The sequence below is a fragment of the Equus asinus genome, chromosome 22, assembly GCF_041296235.1.
Source record: "Equus asinus isolate D_3611 breed Donkey chromosome 22, EquAss-T2T_v2, whole genome shotgun sequence".
Lineage (NCBI taxonomy): Eukaryota > Metazoa > Chordata > Mammalia > Perissodactyla > Equidae > Equus > Equus asinus.
In genome coordinates, this window is record NC_091811.1 from 23,157,641 (window position 1) to 23,167,107 (window position 9,467).

At 35.4% G+C, this 9,467-nt stretch overlaps 1 pseudogene; it reads right to left on the reverse strand.

Annotated features, from left to right (window-relative positions):
- Positions 1 to 8,006: 8,006 nt before the first annotated feature.
- Positions 8,007 to 8,940, reverse strand: LOC106834130 (taste receptor type 2 member 50-like; annotated as a pseudogene).
- Between the last annotated feature and the right edge of the window lie 527 nt (positions 8,941 to 9,467).

Consider the following 9,467-nt stretch of genomic DNA (forward strand, 5'->3'; position numbering starts at 1 on the left):
TTTAAAAAATCAACCCACAAATTAAGATTTTATTTATTTATTTTTTGTTTGTTTTTGTTTTTAAGATTTAATTTTTTTCCTTTTTCTCCCCAAAGCCCCCGGGTATATAGTTGTATATTCTTCGTTGTGGGTCATTCTAGTTGTGGCATGTGGGACGCTGCCTCAGCGTGGTTTGATGAGCAGTGCCATGTCATCGCCCAGGATTCGAACCAACGAAACACTGGCTGCCTGCAGCGGAGCGCACGAACTTAACCACTCGGCCACGGGGCCAGCCCCAAATTAAGATTTTAAATTCACTGACAATTACAAGCTAAAAGGTTGGAAGTTTGTGCATTAAAGTCTAAATCGTTTGTATACATAGTTAAAGATTACAATAGGAAATATCAATCAATGAATTTCCAAGGAAATTTTCAGTTTTCTGATAATGTATAAATAAATAAATATATATCATGAATCATTGAATCAAAAGGTAATGAAGTGGAATGAGTGAGTGAAATACAAGTTACTTCTTGATTCTGAAAAATTTCTGACAAACTTCTGTAAATTGATTCTTACAACTGGAAATCTGATGTGCACAAAAAGTGCAACTTTCGCGTTTTATTAAATGTATATCTGCCATGTTTACTTTTGGCAATTTTATGAAAATTTTCCAAAGAAGTGAAAACTGAAATACTGTTTATATTATTTGTTGCTGGCAAAATCTCTGTTAATTAGCCCACTTAATTTTTTATTTGTATGAATATGCTAAATATAAATACATGCAACTAAAATTTTATAAGCGCTGAAAAGAGCTTATGCCCAATAAACATTTTAAAATGTTCAGTATCACACATTATGGAAGAACATCGAGGAAAGGTGATGTACCATACAAAAGTTCCTTAATTTTTTCCTTCTAGATTATATATGATGTTCTCCAGAGTGGTCTATGAATCTGAGGGTTTCCGGCTTTCAACCACACCTTAGCTGCCACAGCACAGAAAGTGAAGCCTTTCTTAGTTTACCATTTCCCAGAATTAGGATAAGTGAGTGGCCTGAAGGATAAAGATGTGCAAGAGCCTGACCAAGCACAATGGTTGATTTGTTCTGTATCACCTCAGAACGGAAAATTGTTATGATAAGAGACAGGAAGTAAATAGTATACAGTAAGGAACGATCACAGTTTTCATGGCTCTTATATGGACCTTGACGCTGGGATCTCTGAATCCTGTTGTATTGCGCTTCATATTCTTGACATGTTTCCATAGGGAGAAGATTAATAGGAGAAAAAAATTTAAGGATATACTCTATGCTTTAGGTAAAGAAAAACAGAATTTGAAGAATTGGCTATCTTGAGAAAATAAAAGAAGCTGAGGCCTGTGGCAAGCCAGAAGCTAAAATGATTGGCCATGGTCCCAGCAATACTAATAAGCGTAACTTTCTTTCTATTTGTATATGAAGATGGATAAAACTCCTTTGTAAACCAGATCACCGTTATTACCAAAATCAGACAAATTCTGGAGCTCGCCAAACCAGTGATGATTCGATCTGCTGAGGAGATCTTTTGTTTCTTGAGTCAGTCAATGCAGTTCACCAGCGCTATGAATCCATTCGCCAAACTACCAGTTATTATTTCTATATTTATTAAAACGAAGATGAAGCTATGCAAGGCGTTTACCATGTCTGTAAAGAGAGAGCTTCAATGTCTAATTGCAATGTTGACAATTTCTTGATTTACTGCACTTAAATAGTATTTCTACTTGTTTCTTGAACACACAGTTTCTTCCTTTAAAAAAATTGTAGGCTCAATATCAAGGCAGAAAGCACTAAGGTGGGCTGACGGATGGGCACATAGCTCTCTTTATAAAAATCGTTTTCTCCTGGACAGCTGGCTGCACTCTGATCCAGATCCTGTGTATTCTCAAAGTGAAATTTCTCACACTTGATGATAAAAGAACTGCACTCTCATTTGCTAACATGCAAATAAACACATATTCTCTTTCATTATTTTGCAATGCTTGCCTTATTTAATCTCTACACAATTTGTTCACCAGTTTGACTTATTTTCAATCACCTTAAAAAATTCAATGCATAGAGCTCTAACATAACAACATAACATAGCAAAAATCTACATTAGTGTATGCACTTTGGTGAACACTAAAATTGTTACCATTGAGGTGTGATGAAAGAAGACCAAAGGGACGTTTCCATAGTTTACGCAAAGCTTGTGCTATCCAAAGCATTCAAGTTTCCTAAGTGAACCCAGAGAAGCCACAACTCCTGAATGGGATGCCAATAATTTATATTTATTTACCAATGAACGGTTGGTAAGTGTCCATACGCAGAAACCTTGTGGGATTGTTGTGCAGGAATGACTGTCTTCTTTTTTTTTTTTTTAAAGATTTTATTTTTTCCTTTTTCTCCCCAAAGCCCCCCGGTACATAGTTGTGTATTCTTCGCTGTGGGTTCTTCTAGTTGTGGCATGTGGGACGCTGCCTCAGCGTGGTCTGATGAGCAGTGCCATGTCCGCGCCCAGGATTCGAACCAACGAAACACTGGGCCGCCTGCTGCGGAGTGCGCGAACTTAACCACTTGGCCACGGGGCCAGCCCCATGACTGTCTTCTTTTTGGCAATAGGAAAATAAGGCTTAGGAAAATCATTTGGATTCAAAACCTCTTGCCTATCTCTCTAATAATTCAGACTTTCATTCCTTCATTAACATTCACTAAGCTTCTCTTGATGTTGAAAATAATATTAGATATCAAGATATCTTTAAAACATGACTACACTTGATATTATTTAATACTCAACTGAAAATATTCAGCAAACTTTGGGAACCATTTACAGGGCTTGTAAGAAGTGATTGAACTCTCCCTTTATCCCACAAAGCAGTCTCTCAGTTAAAGCCAGATATGGGCAATATTGAGAAGAGGAGAGGCTCATCTGCAGAGCATGCATTGTCTTCATTTTGTGCCTCTCCACCACTCAGTAATACCCACTCCCCTATCAAAGACCTTTGGATTTTATTCAGCTTGTTCTTACATCTCTCCAGCAACATCTGCTCTCTGACTGTCAAATCAAACTCCAATGTAAGTAAGTAATTTTATAGGTTTCCTAAACAAGGTGGTGGAGTAAAATCATAATACTTATTCCTACTAACTTTCAAAAAACAATATTGAAGCAATAAAGTACTCAAGAAAATCCTATAAAACTGTCAATATTACTCTCTAATTTAGAGTAATCTAAATTGAAGAGTTAGAAGGGCAAAAATGGGGAATTTCAAGGAAAAATTCTCAAGAGTAGAAATCCCAACACACCACCTAGGCAAAAGTATGATGGGTATTCCAGGTTTGGCATCTTTCAGAACATTGAGCTGAATTTGAGGAACACACCAACTTCCACAAAAGTGTAAACAAAGATAAGATAATGGAGTGGGCTTTGAAACTGGGCTTTCATGGGAGTTTAGAAGATGAAACAGAACCTAGATCGCAAGAAAGGTAGGACTAACCCCAAAGGAGCTCTCTGTGGCTACTCTTCTATCCCCCTATCACACGCACACATGCAAGCATGCATGCAAACATGCATATATGTGCACACACATATATACCCACAGCCTTCTGCATTCAAAAAGTAGGCCTTGTGGAAAGACAAACCAGTTTCACATAAGGTACACAAGCCAAAAAGGAGATTTCCCATACATCATATCCCAATTAACAGAAGGTCTGGGATGCCAAAACACAGAAGGGAAAGGAAAGTGAAAAGACTGAACTCTTCAAAAGTCTTAAAGAGAAAGTTTCTCAGAAGACATATCTGTGTGTAGTTTTCCTCCTGAACTGTTTTTAATACTAATTGAGATACAATAGTCTGCACATACTTAAAGTGTACAATTGGATGAGTGTCACATATTTATATATCTGTGAAACCAACACTTTAATCAAAATAACAAACATATATATTACCCCCAAAATTTCCTCATGTCTTGTAATTTCTTTGCTACTCCTCCACATCCTTCACTGCCCACTCCCCCGAGACCATTCCCAGGCAAGCACTTTCTCTCACTGTAGATTAGTTTCAATATTCTAGAATGTAAATGAAGTCATACATCATATACTCTTTTTCGTCTGGCTAGAAGTCTAATTCACTCAGCATAATTATAGTAAGATTTATACACATTTCTGCATATGTCAATAGTTCATTCTTTTTTATCACTGAGTAGTACTCCATTGTGTGAAAAAACACCAAAATTAATTTATCCTTTCACTTGTTGATGGATATGTGGATTGGTGGGAATATAAAATGACACAACTACTTTGAAGCAAAGATATATAGTTTCTTAAAAAGCTAAACAAATATGTATTCTATGATTCAGACATTCCATTTTTTGGTATTTACTCCAGAGAAACGAGATCATATCCTCATGCAAATACTTGACATGAATTCTCATAGTAGTTTTATTTATTTATTTATTTTTATTTTAACTGAAATAAGAAATTTATTAGTAAAGAATATTGTCTCTAAGGAGGTATTTTATGGCAAAATAATTACTAATTAGTAGATAAATAATTAACTTCATTGAGTTTTAAATGATTTTTTTAAAAAGAAGAGATTCAAATAAAAAAACTAAAAGTTATCCAAAGAACTTTGACTTAGGAACTTCCACTTCTCACAAAAATGGAATAATCTGGACCAGATTTACCCTCCTATCTGAAAATTTAAAAATCAGAGAAAATATATGAAATAACAGATTTCAAGACACTAAACATCAGGGAATGAAGGACACTAATCCCTGAGAGATGGGAAAGAAATAACGTGAGACTTATGATTACCCAAGAAGATGGCCTTGAGAAAGTTTCAGGGCACGATGCAGGAATAAGAACCTAGCTATAGCCCAGGCCTATAGACTAAATGTTTGTGTTCCCCCTAAATTCGTATGTTAAATCCTAACTCTCAACGTAATTTAACTTAGAAGAGTGATCTTTGGGGGGTGATTAGCTCATGATTGTGGAGCCCTTATGAATGGGATTAGTGTCTTTATAAAAGAGACTCAAAAGAGCTCCCTTGTCCCTTCTGCCATGTGAGGACGCTCAAAGACCTCCATCTATGAACAGGTAAATGGGCCTTCGCCAGACACTGAATCTTCCTGCTCCTTGAGTTTGGACTTCCCAGACTCCACAACTGTGAAAAATGAATTTCTGTTATTCATAAGCCACCCAGCCTATTTTTGCTGTTGTTGTTTCTGCAATTTCAATGGAATAAGACACTGGTATACCTCATATTTCACAGGGCACTGAGCAGAATACACATAAAAGTCTTGCCGCATTGGTGGGGAATAACTAGCTCTCGATTAACACTGTTCTGATCCTGACTAACAAGTCTTAAAAGCAAGACCCAAAAGTGTCACACTGATTTTAAGTAATTTAACTGCATCCCAGAACAAAGCTCATAAATATCTATGGGAATACAAAAATATCCAGTACTCAACAAGGTAAAATTCGCAATGTCTGACATCTAATCAAAGATTATCAGGTCTGCAAAGAAGCAATAAATATAACCCAAAATGAGAAGAAAAATCAACACAGCCAAATTTGAATTGGCACAGATTTTAGAGTTAGCACACAAAGACATTAAAACAGTTATCATAACTCTATTCCACATGTCCAAAAAGTTAAGATACAAGGAGGGTATAGAGAAGACCCAAATTGAACTTCTAGGGATTAAAATTACAATATCTGAGATTAAGAACAAAAGACGCTGGATGGGACTAACTGTAGATTAGACACTGCATAAGAAAATATTAGTAAACTTGAAGACATAGCAGCAGAAACTATCCAAAATGAAGCATAGAAAGAAAAAGAACTTTGAAAAACAAAAACATCATTGTTGATCTTTGGAGAACTTCAGGAGGCCTAATGGATGTGTAATTAGAGTGATCAAAAAGGCAGGGCTGAGGAGAAGAAATAATGGGCAAAATTTTCCCAAATATGATAAAACCATAAACCCAAGAAACTCAATAACTCCAAGCACAAGAAACAAAAACAAATGCTAAACCAAGTCACATCGTAATGAAATTTCTCTCAAAAGTAGTTCTAAAGAGAAAATATTAACAGCAGCCAGAGAAAAAAATGTTATGTTCAGAGGAAAAAAATAAGAATGGTAGAAGATTTCTACTCAGAAATAGTGTAAGCAAGAATCTACTGTAGCATCTTGAAAGTGCTGGAAGAGGTAAAAAATGTCTCAACCTAAAATACTCTGGCAAAATGTTTTTCAAAACTGAAGGAGAAATAAAGACCTTTTCAGACATAAAAAGCAAAAAGACTTTATCACCAGCAGACATACACTACAGTAAATCTGAAAGGACATCCTCAAGGCAAGAAGAAAGTGATACCAGATGGAAATAGGAATCTATACAAAGATGCTGTCATATCTGATGACAGCATCAGATATGGCTAACCACAAGGGTAAACATGTAAGATTTTTTTCTTTTTTTTTGTCTTGTGGAATATGATTGTTTAAAAATAATAACAATGTATGATGGGGTTTTTTTTGTCTTTTTTGAGCAAGATTAGCCCTGAGCTAATGTCTGCCCTCAGTCCTCCTGTTTTTGCTGAGGAAGATTAGCCCTGAGCTAACATCCATGCCCATCTTCCTCTATTTTATATGTGGGATGCCTACCACAGCATGGCTTGATAAGTGGTGTGTAGGTTTGTGCCCAGGATCCAAAATGGCAAACGCTGGGCCACCAAAGCAGAGCACCTGAACTTAACTGCTATGCCACTGGTCCAGTCCCTGATGGGGTTTTTAATACATGCAAAAGCAAAATATATGATACATTTTTCTAGAATAAAGTAGTTAATAATAGTGACAACATTTTTGAAAGAAGCTATGATAAAGAGGAAGAGGATGTTTAGTTTAATACATTCTTCTAAATTGGACACTGGTTAAAAAAAAAAATGAAGCTCACTGCATGCCCCTTCCTGACCACTGCACCTATTTTATTCCCAAACAGAACCACCATCCTTTGTGGAAGTAATTTCCGTAATATTCTTTGTTGTTTTGCTACATAAATAAATATGATTTCTAGATATTATAGTTTCATTTTTGCCTAACTCTGGTTCTCAGGAAAGTGAAATCATTTATGTGGGGGTTGTTTTGGGGGGAGGGGAGACTCTAGTTCCTTTTATTTAAAATTGTATTTATGTGAAGCAATTATCCGTGTGGTGGTATGAAATTGTAGCTTATTTATTTTTGTTGTTTAATAGTGTTCAACTAGATGAATTTACCACATTTTATTCATCCATTCTACTGTTGACGGAATATACTCCTATAATAATGCTGTTATGAATATTCTTATACATAGATCCTGGTGAACATAAGCATCATTTTTTAATCTATATTAAAATTATTTCATAATTTTGGGATTATTCAGAATATCTACTCTTGATCACTTTCCATAAAAATCCAGTATGCCAATTAAATCAAGTTATTCAATAAACCACTCCCAAACTAGAGGTTAACATCTGACATATTATTAAAGATGAGCATTATAAATAAATTTATCTTAATATGTATGAGAGAATTAACAGATTATGAAGTATATAGAGTGCAAAGTAAAAATAACTTTTATGCTTAGTAACCAAATGTTTCATGAATGTATATGTTCACATTACATATTTTAAATGTTTCTTATTTTAATGTCTCCAAATAAATGAATCTGAAAAGAAAGTAGGACTGGAAAAGCAAACTAAGTCACACCAAACAAAAAGCCTTCAAGTTGAAGAAATTTCTCATGGAAAGTAAGCCTTAAAGAAATACCTCATCACATGTGAATTTGTATGGGTTTTCCGTAATAAGAATTCAACATAAAAAATCATTTTAACATCGTTAACCACAGTTCATGGCTGCGGTTTTTCTTCTCCATGCTTTTTTCTCCTCCATGCTTCTTCTACAACTTGAATTTTGTAAGCTTTTTACCTACTTGTATTAAATTTAATCTTCCTTATCTGTACCATCAAGTCATTATTATTTATTGTCACACATATATAAAGCTTATAAAGACTGATAGTTTGTTTCTTGCTAGAAGACACATACTGGCCCACTTACTTCTCTTTTTTTCAGCCAGCACCTCAGCTGCCACAGAAATGACAGAAAGGCCTGTCTTATCTTCTCCTTTCCTGAAATCAAGATAAATGAGTGGTCTGTTATGCAGCCTATTAGAACTCCAAACTGAGATAACTAGAGCCAGGAAGTAACCAGCATATAGCAAGAGAAAGGAGACTGCAGTTTGCATGGCTCTTGTGTGGACCTTGGTACTGGGATGTTGGGATCGTTGCCATTGAGCTGCATCTTCTTAAGATGTTTCCATAGATAAAATATTAACAGCAGAAAAGATGTCAGTGACATATAAAAGGTATGAAGTTTGCTAGGGTGAATATACTTAAATTGGAAAGGCGTAAAACGTCCCTCAATTTGGTCTTCCGAGTGATGCATCCTTTGTAGTCATTCATGCACATACTGTCATCTATGCTTACCACTACTAGATGAAAAACCAAAGGATCCAAGTCCTCAACAGTATCACGGGAACCACTCTTTTAACTTTCCACTTTAAGTGAAGAAAAATAAAGCTGGAGATATTTGCTATCTTGAACAAATAAAATATACTGAGGCTAGTGGCAAGCCAGATGCCAAAATGGTTGGTTATTGACCAGGCAATATAAATAGTCTTGCTTCTAAACTATGTAAAGCTGGGTTAAACAATTGAATACCAATTTATTAATATTACCCAAAGTAGACCAATCCTGGAGACTGTCAGAGAAGTTAGAATTTAATCAGCTGAGGACATCTTTTTTCTCTTCACTCAGTCAATGCAGTTCTATGCACCCATGCTATGAAGACATTGGCCAAATTTCCTAGAACAAATTCTTCAGTTGCTAGTTGGAAAAAATGCTCCGTAGTGAACTTATCATGCCTTGGGGGAAAAAGTGCTCAGCCTCATATCACTGGTCATGCTTCCTTAATATCGTGACCTAAAATTCCACAAGAACCTAGTTTCTGGATGTGCAGTAAAATTCTTGTTTTCTTTTAAATTCTGAGGTTAATGTCAAGCAGGAAAACAACAAGATATGTTAATGGATGGGTTTAAAGCGGTCTTTATGAAAAACAATCCCAAAACAAGTTAAACGAAATCTTGTTCATACACTGTGTGTCTGCCATAGGCTAGAATATTTCATAGCTGGCTTTTAAATGAAAGCTAAAGTCTCATCTGCTAACATTCAAATAAAGACATATTCTCTTTCACTGTTTTGCAATTTTTGCCTTTCCTAACCTCTACATAACTTGGATTCATCAAGCTTAGACATTAGCTAGTAAAATTTTAAAATCTAATACATAGAACGTGCAGCAAATGTCTAAATTGGTAGATGGATCTTAGTCATGTAGTGATGACCCTAATAGATCATTATCAATGAAGATTATTTTAGCAAAAATGTTGGAT